This window comes from Humulus lupulus, chromosome 4 (assembly GCF_963169125.1).
Source record: "Humulus lupulus chromosome 4, drHumLupu1.1, whole genome shotgun sequence".
Classification (NCBI taxonomy): domain Eukaryota; kingdom Viridiplantae; phylum Streptophyta; class Magnoliopsida; order Rosales; family Cannabaceae; genus Humulus; species Humulus lupulus.
In genome coordinates, this window is record NC_084796.1 from 193904790 (window position 1) to 193917447 (window position 12658).

The following is a 12658-nucleotide window of genomic DNA, read 5'->3' on the forward strand; positions in this document are numbered from 1 at the left end:
AAAATGAAAATTTCTACACGCTTATTTCTAACATTTTCAAAATAAATATTTAGCAACATAATTTCCTCACCATTATTTATTTCCTTTAAATTCATAAGTTATTAAACCTCTTAAGACATTATTTTTATTTCATAAAAATAATTTATTTAGCCATTTAAAAAAAATAATTCCACTTATTATTTTTAAATTTCATAGAAAATAATAAAAGCTTGAAATTATCTAAAAGTACTTATAAATATCATGTCTCCTTTAGAAAATAACACTTTATTTAAATTAATAAAATTACAAGATATGATGTGAGAGAAAAAATATATAAAATATAATTTTAAGTGTGAGAAAAATATATTTTTGCTTATATTGTTTAATGCTTAATTTATGTAGTGTAAAATCATATGTGATAACCAAAATAATTATTTTTAATTTATTAAACTAAACTTTCAGCCATCATTTATTTTGTTTAAAAATCACAGATGAGTCTAAACTCAACGTTTTTCTTAATTAAAATAAAGAAAATCATACTTATTAAAATATGAACATTTAAGGTTGCATTTAAAATATCATTTTTAATATTTACATAGTTTTAGGGTATTAATTTATTTCAACAAACACACAAACTTCCATTCATTTAAATGACATTTCATAATTTTTACCAAAACTTCCAGCAACAAATTAAACCATAAAAAATAACCATCTTGGAATTAAAATTCATATTTTCTTTATAAAATGTATAAAAAATGTTGTAGGTATTTATTTGAGTAAAAATATCATTTTAATGTAAATTAAAATACATTTTTAATTTCATAAAATCATCATAGCACTTGCAAAAACATTTATGCATGCAAATCATTATTTCACCAAATTTCTCATCACTTAAACACAAAATCAACAAGCATATTAAGTCATGAAATTCATCATTTTACATCATGCTTCACAAAACTCATACATGTTTAATAAAAAAAAATTTAAACACAAACCCTACCATGCACCTATTAACATATTATATCCCTATAGACCGAAACCCTCATGACATAAACATAAAATACCAAAAATTTCAGTCATATCCTCATGGACCTTAACATGCTTCACTCTTGAACAACCTAGGGTTTTCGAAACCCATAACAAGAAAAAGAAGAAACAAAACTTAGGATTGAGGGGAAAAACCTTAGACTTAGAAAATTAACTCAAGAATCAAACTAGACAAGAAACCATACCTAGATTTTTCAAAACCTCCTTCTTCTTCCTCTCTTTCTTCCTTTCTTTCTCCTTCTCTCTCCTTCTCACGTTCACTCTCTCCCTTTCTCTCTCTATGGCTGACAGCTCCAATGCACAATATGGCCTTCTTTTCTTTCATTCCCTTTAATCAAATCTAAGGCAATAACTAGACCAAATAAAAAAAAAGGTAAGTTTCCTATTTGTCTATATTTTCATTCATTTTAATTTTTTATTTGATTTTCCTAATTGGAGGAAAATAAAGAGTACATAAAAGATGACAACTCTTTTCCTATTTTAGCTAATAGTCATCCAATCAACTCACTCCATTTCCAAACCAAAAAGGAAAGAAATCCTCCATTCCCATTATAGCCTTACACGCCCACATTCCTTTCCCCTTCTTTATTTTATTTTTTTCATTTTAATTAACTAAAATAATTCTAATATAAGGAAAAAAAGTGTGTAGAAAATTCTATGCAAGTGCACCATGCAACCATACACATGGACACATTTAATTACTAGGGTGCATCACTACCTACCATGCACCTTGGTGCATTCAACCAAAACTCATTTATTCACAAATTAAAATTAATAAATAAACAAAACAATTAACAATTAAATTCAAACAATTTCTACCAACAATTCTAACAAATAAAAAAAATTCACAACACTTAACAATTAAATCAAACAAAGCACAAAATTAATAAAAATAAAAATAAATATTTTGGTGCGCTACACTAGAGCAATGTACATATATATATATCTATATTAAATGACGTGTGAGTTTCTTGCATTTTTTTATATGTATGTTGATATTTATATTGAATGGATGATTTTATTTTATGAATGTGTGGTTGAATGATTGATTGTTAATTATATGGTACTATTGAGTTAGGAGTTTAATTCTAATTTTCTTAGATATTGTGTAATCCATGTATGAGGCATAGTGCCCAAGCTCCCTACCGAGCATTAGTGCCCCAGGGCCCTAGCTATCAGAGGCAGTCGCTCATGAGTTGCACGCATTAGCGCCTCGGCGCTGCAGCGCTCCGAGAGGCAAAGGCCTCGTCATGGCTGCCTCGGTCCAAGCTTGAGCACCAAGTTAGGTCTCAACAAAATCCCTACAATTTTGCATTTATCTTTTATTTAATTAATTTTTTAAATTATTTGAATTTGAAAAGTTAATTATCTTATTTTATTTTATTTGAAAAATAAAATATCTTTCAGTTGGTTAAGATCTTATATTAAGTTTAAATAATTATTTTAATTCAAATAAATTAAAAAGAGTTATTTAAATAAAAATCAGTTTTAATTAAATTTATTAATTAGAAAATTAGTTTCTAATTAATTATTGTGATTAATGAATTCCTAAGAATTATGAAGATGAGCCTATGAGAAGAGAAGCAGTTTGGAGTCTTGAAAACAACTGAAGCCCATTTTATAATTTAAATTTGTATTTTTCAAGGGTTGTAAATTTAGAAATACCCATTAGTACCCAGTTCATCATTTACTTTTTAATTATTTATTTATTGTATTTATTTAAATAAATATTAATTGATATTTGATTGATAACATGATCGTGCATTAGTCTATTACATGCAATACATGAAACTCCACACAATTTTTGTTAATCATGCATCTTTTAGAAACATGATTATCTAGGATTGTCCAAGTGTTTATGTGAATTGTTTTGGTGAAATCAATTGCATGTAAACTGCTATGTCTTAAATTAGTTAAAACTTGATAAATCATATCATAATAAATGCAATATTTATTATAGGCCTTTTACGATAACCAACTTATTTTAAAATGTGTTTTAGTAATGTTAGATGAATGTAATGGGTAATTCTTTAGATCACTTTAATTGTAGAAACAAACTCTTTTATAATTATATGTAATTAATTACATTCATAGGGTCATTAATAAACTAGTAATTAATTTAGAATTAATTGATTAGTTTAATAAATACATATATAATAAAATAGTATGTGGGAGAAGGTTAACATCTCAATGTGATCTATGGTCTCCATTATTAGTACAACACCGTGAAATATGATTAGGACCTCAAGGCGGATTTGTTTTCGTCTTCATAAGGAAGGTTTTTGGTCATATTAATATCAAGGTTGGCTTCTTACGAAGATAGGAAATAGTGATGTATTTTAGGTTTGACCGACCTTAAGGCGACACTCTCTAAGTTAAGTCATACAAGGATACACTTACAAAGATACAATGCTTTTGTAGTGGATCATTGTATCTTGACCAAACAAACGATACTTTATTTTTAAAAGAGAAAATATGAGTTATTTTGAGTTTTAAATAATAAAGGTAAGAGTGTTTTATAAGCTATCTGAAATTAATTTGACTGACCCTAAGGCAACACCTTATTTGTTGGGTAGTTTTATCGTGGAATAGTAAATATTAAGTTTATGTGTTTTAATTGTTGCATTCATGCATCATGTTTACTTTCTGAATTATTGATATTTATTTTTAAATCATTATATTTTTTGTATTTTATTTCTTTCAATACTGTCAAACGTGGGCAATCCTATTACTGCTTTACTGTCACTTGAAAAACTTAACGGCTATATTTTTATAAGATGGAAATCAAATCTAAATTTGTCGTAACTGAGGAATGTCTTGAAGAGCCTTCTACCACTGCCCCGAAAAATGTTCAGGAGAATTATGATGCCTGGATTAAATCCAACAATAAGGCTAAGTGTTACATGTTTGTGAGCATGAATGATGTTCTGAGAACAAAGCATGAACCCATGGAGACTAATTTTGAGATAATGGAATCTCTACAGGCCATGTTTGGACAGAAACCTGATCAAAGTAGACATGAGGCTACTAGAACCTACATGACTACTAAGATGAAGAAAGGTGTTTTTGTGCGTAAACATATCTTAAGCATGATTAACGTGATGCATGAAGCAGAAATATATGGGTGTGTCATTGATGAGCGTACCCAAGTAAGCATCATATTTGAATTGCTCACTTCTACTTTCTCTGCGTTCACAACCAACTATATTATGAATAAGTTGGAGTTCAACTTGACCCAGTTGTTGAATGAATTGCAGACATTTGAGTCTCTTAACAAAACCATAACAAATGAGGCGAAGGCAAATGTAATAGAGGAGAAACCTTCATCCTCTAAGGATAAAACCAAGAAGAGGAAGAAGAACAATGAAAAAGGACAAGAGTAAGGGCAAGAAGTCCAAGAAAGGCGAGAACACACCAAAAGCCAAGGAGAACAAAATGACAATAACTCCAAAAAGAACCAAAGGGAAAGTGTTTTCACTGCGGAGTTGAAGGTCACTGAAAGAGAAACTGTAAAAAGTATCTTGCTGAGTTGAAAAAGAAAGGTAAATTTGATTTTTTGTACTTGAAGCTTGTGTAGTTAAAGACAATATGTCATCCTGACTCATTGGCTCAGGGGCCACTAACCATGTTTCTTCTTCTATGTAGATATTTGAGTCATCAAGGGTACTTGCTAATGGCGAGGTGACTATGTGAGTTGGAAGTGGAGCGCTTGTGTCAGCAAGCGCATTGGGAACAATCCGTTTATATTTTGGGAACAATTTTCTTATTTTGAATAATTTTTATTTTATTCCTAGATTTTCAAGAAATTTAGTTTCTTTATCTATGTTGCATGAACAATATCTTGACATTGCTTCTGGTAATAATGTGATTGTTATTTCGAAGAATGGTTTCAAGATTTGTGAAGCGAAACAAACAAACAGATTGTATATGCTCAAGCCAAATGAACGATCGCTAAATAACTCTGAATTATTAAAAGAAGCTAAACCGGAAGGGAGCAAAAGACAAAAAATTTCAGAAGAGGATGAAAAATATCTATGGCATCTAAGGCTAGGTCATATTATTCTAGAAAGAATCAAACGATTAACAAAATATGGACCACTGAGAGAACTAATTGTTGGAACTCTACTAATTTGTGAGTCTTGTCTGGAAGGGAAAAATGACCAAACGATCTTTCGCAATGAAAGGCAATAGAACCAAAGAGCCATTAGAACTTGTACACAGTGATGTCTATGGTCCAATCAATGTACATGCTAGAGGGGGTTATGAGTACTTCGTCACTTTCATTGACGATTACTCAAGATATGATCATACTTACCTAATGCTTAGGAAGTCAGTAACCTTTGGCAAGCTCAAAGACTTTAAAGTTGAGGCTGAGAAGCAATTAGGAAAGACTCTTTAAACACTTCAATTAGACTAAGGTGGTGAATATTTGGATTTAGAATTCAAAGATTTCATGTTTGAGCATGGTATTTTATCTTAACTCACAACACCTAAAACGAAACAAAAAAGTGTTTCAAAATAAAGTAATAGGACCGTGTTGGACATGGTCAGGTCTATGTTAAGCTACTCATCTCTTCCTCTCTCATTCTGGGGATATGCACTTTAAAAAATGACTAACATTTTGAATGTAGTCCCATCTAAGACCATAAGCAAGGAACTGTGGAATGGTAACAAACCTAGTTTGCATCATTTTCGCATTTGGGGTTGTCCTGCTCATGTTCTTAGACCTAAGTCAGGGAAACTTGACTCAAGATCTGAAGTGTGCATTTTTGTGGGCTATGCTCAAGAAACACGAGGTGGTTACTTCTATAGTCACAAGGACCAAAAGGTATTTGTTTCCACAAATGCGATCTTCCTTGAACATGACTATATGAATAACTATAAACCTCAGAGCAAGGTAGTTTTGGAGGAACTCACAGCTGATAAAAGTACATCACCATCACCGTCGTTAAATGATAAATGGCAGACTGAGGAAAACACAATTCCTAAAACGGAAGCCCTATTGCATTGTCGTAGTGGGAGGATTGTGAGACAACCTTTTAGCTATGAAAATGAGGCACATGTTCTTGTTTCTGATACAAACAAGGACGATACATTGACCTTAAAAGAGGCAATGGAAGATCCAAAAAAGGAAAAATGGCATGAGGTCATGAACTAAGAAATGGAATCGATGTATTCCAATTCTGTCTGGGAACTTGTAGACCCACCTGAAGATGTCAGACTCATTGAGTGCAAATGGATCTTAAAGAAGAAAAGAGGTGTAGATGGGAAAGTAGAGACTTTCAAAGCGATGCTAGTAGCCAAAGGTTACACTCAGAGAGAGGGTGTTGACTGTGAAGATACATTTTCTCCTCTTGCCATGCTAAATTCCATATGCATCCTCTTATCGATAGTTGTCACCTATGATCATAAGATATGGCAGATGGACGTCAAGACAACTTTCCTTAATGGATATATTGATGAGAGTATCTATATGGTAGAACCAGAAGGGTTCATGAAGAAAGGGGACGATCAAAAGATGTGTAAGTTTCTAAAATCCATTTATGGATTAAAGCAATCATCTAGATCTTGGAACTTCACCTTTAATGAGATAATTAAAGCATATGGCTTTGAACACAATGTTGACAAAGCATGTGTGTATAAATACGTCAAAGGTAAAGTGGTGTTTTTCTTAGTTCTTTACGTGGATGACATTCTTCTAACTGGAAACTGTAACATCCTGCGTTTTGAACACCCGTTAGTAGCCGGTTGGAGCTAGTGAAGAATTATGTGAAATATTATTTTGATAAATGAGATTATATGAATTTGGGATGATTAGTGAATTTTATAGCCGCTGTAATGATCTGGTAATTGATCTACCTTTATGCAAAGAAAGATTGGTCTAAGACCAAGGAATAAACCCTAATGGGAGAAAAATCATGGAGTAAATAAAATATGAAATACTATGACATAAAAATATTAATTTTGTCTAGCAACTGAGACTTTATAGTCATGCCAATAAGTTAAGAAAAATAGATTGAGGTTCAATTCCAATTAACCAGGCTCAAGAATGAGAATTACTTGCTCGTGCCTCTAAGGGAATTTTGGTCAATTTCATAAATTACCAAAATTATCTTATATGTGACAAATTTATTTTTGGGTCACATTTAATTTAATTAATTAAGCTTGGAGATATTTAAAAACTGTAGGTTAAAAGTTAAGGGAAATTTAGAGCACAAAATTCCCAAAGGGCCCTTGGATCCCTTAAATGTGAGGTAAAATAAGCAAGGGCATAAAAGTAATTTCCAAGGGTAGAGAGAGAGAGAGGATTGGGCAGCAAGGCTAGGTCCTAGGGATCTCAAGAGCTAGGATACATATCCCAACGAGAATAGGAAGAGTCCTACCCATTCACAAGCTAAGGGTTAATCATTGTTTGGTTTTTTCTCAAAACAATTTTCTCTACCATTTTCCCCCAAAACCGAGGCACCCACATCCCCTTCCCTTTTATTTTATTTTTTCAAACTCTGAAAATGAAGAATCAGAGGCTCTCTCTCCCTCTCATTTTTCTCCTCTCTCTTTCTCTCCCAAGGAGAGACTCCATTGAAGCTAGTGTTCAACCATAAGCAAACTGAGTTCAAGGTAAGAGAAATCCTCTCTTGTGATTCATTCTTCTCCTTCTTATTCATACCCAAAACCCTAGGGTTTCTTATGCATGCATGTGATCTAAAATCCATGCATGGCCTTGTTTTAGTGTTCTAGGGTTCAAGAGAAGCCTTACTAGTCGAATCTCCAAGTTGAGCACCATTATGATCAAATAAAGCAAGGTAAGAGGTTTTCGTGAGCTTGCATGTTCTTGTTCCTCATATAAGTTTCTTTCTACCCCAATCCTTTTCTTAAAATATTCATGTGGGACTTGGTGCTCGTTTTTGAGAGTTTAGAGCACCAAAGGAAGGCTTTGAGGAGCTAAGGAAAACATCTCCAAGCTAGGGCTTCGAAAGGTAGAATCTATGGTTGAGTTCTTCATGTTTTGTGATGATTCTTGTAGATCTGGTTGTATAGGGTGTTTCAATAGTTTTTGAGCTTATTTTATGCTTAAGATTGATATTTGTGTGTGGTATGATGATTTTCATGCATGCATGTGCCTAGAGTTATGCTAGAAGTGCTTATAGAAGTTAGGTTGTGTAAAAACGAATGCTGCCAACATTTCGTGGTCTGGCTTCCAACAGGTCAGATCATACTCTACTACCTCTTTCTATGAAAAATATTTATATATTTGAATATTTATTTGTGAGTACTTGATGATTGGCTTTGGAAAATCATAAAAAGGTATTTTTAAACCCAAGTTATGAACGTTTTAGAATTTTAATGTAAATTTTGAAAATTTTCTGGGCAGCATGCATTGCTCAGATTGTTTTCACTTTTGAATACGTTTTACTAATCCAAACACTATGAAATTTGGTAGGGTGTTATTTTAAACATTTATAAGGGCACTGTAAAAGTTTAGAGGAAAATTTATTAAGGTATAAGAGATATGATTTTTCAAACTTTGCCCTAAAATCTAGAAACAAAACTTCTGGGCAGCAAGCACTGCCAAAATTTCTTTAAGCATTTTGAAGCATTTTATTATTCTAAAAATTATGAAATTTTGAAGGAAGATAATTTAATCCTTGGTAAATATCACTGTAAATTTTTAGAAAGAACTGGGCTACGATGTAAGAGAAATGAATTTTCAAATTTACCTTAAAATCTGGGAAAAACTTCTGGGCAGCAGGACTGCCCAGATTGCTTTATGAATTTGAATGAGTTTTGCAATCCAAAAAATTATGAAATTTTGAGGGGTGAGTCCCCAGAAGGATACCTGGGATATCCTCACGGCATGGTCCGCGAACCCAGGGCTTGGTAAATTCCTGGGACGGCTAGGCCGTACGTGTTTAGCCATTGGTGGCATGTTTATATGTTTGATATATGTGTTGCATATGTTATCTGCTTGTGGGTTCTCTTGCTGGGCTTCAGCTCACAGATGCTCTGTGGTGCAGGTAAAGGGTACAGAGGTGATCAACCAACCATGATTACAGCAGGCGTGAGGCGGCATGTACATGTTTGGCCAGCCTGGCCGCCACGGCCAGAGGATTTTGGGAGATGCTTGTAAATAAACTCTGATTTTGTCGTCTAGTCAACTTGGTTTAACTAATATTTTGTAAACATTTCTATACTGTATTTTGGGATCCCAAGTGTAAACCTTTTATAATTTTCTATGGAAATTAATATTTCTAAGGTTTTTCCTCTGTTTATAGCTTAATTACACTGTTTGATCTAAAACCTCGATTAGAGAGATGAAAGCACGTTTAAAACTCACTTAGTAACGGCTCTAAGGAAGTAGGGCGTTACACTTTTGTAAGAGAACAACAAGTTGTCATTTCTCTAAAGATAGAAGAGAACGTTATTGCGTGTAGCTATCATAGAATATTAGCTATAAGTGTATGCCATATTTTAATCCGAGTACACTATCTTAGTTACAGTAATCGCGAAAAATAAAAATGTATAGCGGTGTTAAAGATCCTGTTGGGAGCTAAGGACTTCAAGTAAGTTAGCATTTCTATTTCTTGGCTACAACATGAATATACTAGTGTGGCTTGTAGTAGTAGATTACACTGGTTTTGTTTGGGTCATTAAGACTAGGCTATGCTTAATGCCTACTCTTGAAATGCTTTGGCATTCTACGGTTAAATGGTAAGTAGGTTCGGTAGGAGCCAGAACCCTAACGTAAAATAATCCAGGTTGGAGCCATGACGTGGTCAGTATATAGTGTGGGTTGAATCCAGGACATTATAAGTATATAGTCCGGGTTGAAGCCAAGACAATGGTAATATAGTCTGGGTTGGAGCCAGGGCAATGGTAATATGGTCCTGGTCGGAGCTAGGACATGGTAAAAATATAGTCCGAGTTGGTTCTAGGACAATTGTAATATGGTCCGGGTTGGAGCCAGGACATAAATGCTAGAACCGGGTTTAGGCCTGGATCCCTCCCTGTTAATCTATTGATTAGTTATTATATGTGTTATATATCTTGAATGTTCTGGGATTTTCAGAGTGCATGTTATCATGATATGTGTAACGTTGTTTGTTAGGTACAATTAAAGTATTTGATTTTGATTTGGTTATTGTTTGAGAATTGTATGATAGGGTTGGGATTTATCCAATACCCTAATGATTGGTAGTGATAACTACCTTACGAAAACATGTTATTGGGTTTAGTATATTTGTGTGCAAGGCTATTCTTACCAAGCGTTTTTGCTTACCTAGTTGTTTCATGTTGTAGGTAAGTGCAAAAGAAAAGTGGAGCAGTGAGCGCCGGAGTCTGTTTGCGGATACGTACATGTGGCCCGACCTGGGGAGGTTTTTGATGGAACCCATTTTGAAAATAAACACTAGGAGCTTGTTATTTCTTTATGACATTTGTTTTGTAATAACTCTGTTGAAGAGTAGTTCTATTTCTGTTTACTAAACTAAAAGTGTGTGCACACGATCTTTTAAAAGTAAATTTTTTTAAATTTCCACATAATTTGTTCTTGTATGTTTTGACATTCATTACAAGTGGTATCAGAGCTCGAGTTTAGCCGATTTTATAGACAAACCCACATGTACATTCTGCAAGATAGACCGACACTCACTGTAAGTACTGTCTTTTCAATATATTTCCTTTGTTTTCTTTTATTTACCTCGATTCTATAAATTGTAGGTTATGGCTGATATACCTGAGATATGTGACCTTGTTATAGAGAACCTACCCATGATCCTTACGCCTAGGAACGATTACTATAGACTCTTTAACTATGAGAATCCTTGATTCTTAGAGTACGATCAATGACATCGGTGTGTCATTTGGCAATGGACGCATTACATGAAAGAACCCTTTGATAGGGCCAACACACCCGAGCGACAGAGAGTGCGATATGCCGACATTTGTCTGAGAGGCTCAGCACGGATATGGTTTCATTGCAGACGTTGGTGGCTGGTTCGCGACACGTGGGATGACTTTCGTATGCAAATCGAGCTAGCGCTTGGCCCATGGATTGGCCTATCGCCATGGTTGATAGCATACCTCAAGGCAGGGCAGTAGAGCTAGAGGAGGATCCCGAGCAGCTGGATGAGGATTCTGACATAGAGTAGGATATGTTTATGGATAAGGTAGATTAGGTTTTGCTATGATAGTCTTGTTGATACTTTTGTAAAGACTTTGCAAAACTACTAAGTTGTAGAATTTTTTTTGAATAGTTGTGGCAGCGTATGTAGAAACCCCACACGTAGTTCGAGTTCTCTTTTGTATTTACTATTCTGCTAACTAAAACTTTAAAGCATGATCCGACGTGATCATTTTGTATTGCTAGGTTATATCGCTGAATGTTATGACAACCTGGTTTGAGTTGAATCATTATGGTTCTTCTTTCTTGTGTATGAGAAAAACTTGTATGCTCATTTAGTTCTAGGTTAGTATTCTTCCCCATTTTACATTGTTGTATAGAAATTCGCGATGGTGCCTAACACTCGAGCGAGGGGAGGTCGAGCTGTTAATCCACTAGACTCAGCCGAGAGAGCGGTCATTGACCAGGAAGTAGGTCGTGGCCGAGGCAGAGGAAGGGGCCGAGGCCGAGGGAGAGGCTAAGCACAAAGAGCACAGTTGGAACCAGATCTGGCAACTCATATAGAGGATCTGAGAAGGATTGTGCATGAGCAAAATGCAGCAAACGCTCAGATGTTCTTGTCAATGATGTGAAGATTTTTGGAAGTGCCACACAACCCCGCACTCCCAGCACCCCGGGAAGACGTTCCTGAACAACAAGAATTCTCGGTGCAAGAAGACCTACTGGTAGGAGAAAATCCACCGTAGTTACATCTACAATAGAACCGCCGAAATAGATCTCGGAACAATTTAGTAGGCAAAACCCACCTGTTTTCGAAACAGCTTCGGACCCCCTAATGGTAGAAGAGTGGGTCAGCGTGCTGGAGAGAATCTTTGGCTTTGTAGCAGTTACTGAAAGGGAAAAGTTAATCTGTGCGGTGTATATGTTGAGGAAGGACGCCCACATCTTGTGGGATATTGCTAGGAAGGGGTGTGATGTTGCACAAATGGAATGGGAAGAATTCCTGACCTTGTTCAATGCCAAGTACTACAACCAGACAATAATAGATTGGAAGGTGGTTGACCAACTCTCGAGATTTTCTCTGGATCTAGTACACACTGATTTGTTCACCAACCTAGTCAAATGTCATCTAGCGTACATGAGTACATGCAGAAGTTTAACCAACTCTCAAGATTTGCTTCGGATCTGGTACACACTGATGCCAACTAGGTACACAAATTCATGAAGAGGTTGAAAAGAGAGATAGCTCAGTTTATGGATACCAGGAAGACCAGCCCGAATACTTATGATAAAGTCGTAGAATGAGCAATTCCCCAAGATTCGTGGCTGGTTCAAGAGAAGAAAGAGCCCTACAAGGCTGAAGAACGAGCATATGTCTCCAATGAGAGCGGTCGATGAATGCTTAAGATCTTTTATGAGAATATGATCTTTTATGTGTACGAGAAAATTAAGATCATATATAATGAATAAAATAGTAAAAAACACATTAATGTAAGGAATCTTTAATGAATG

The 12658-nt window shown here is 34.7% G+C and overlaps 1 pseudogene; it reads right to left on the reverse strand.

Moving 5' to 3' along the window:
* Window positions 1-12091, reverse strand: part of LOC133832767 (outer envelope protein 61-like) — a 68470-nt pseudogene extending 56379 nt beyond the window's left edge.
* Between the last annotated feature and the right edge of the window lie 567 nt (window positions 12092-12658).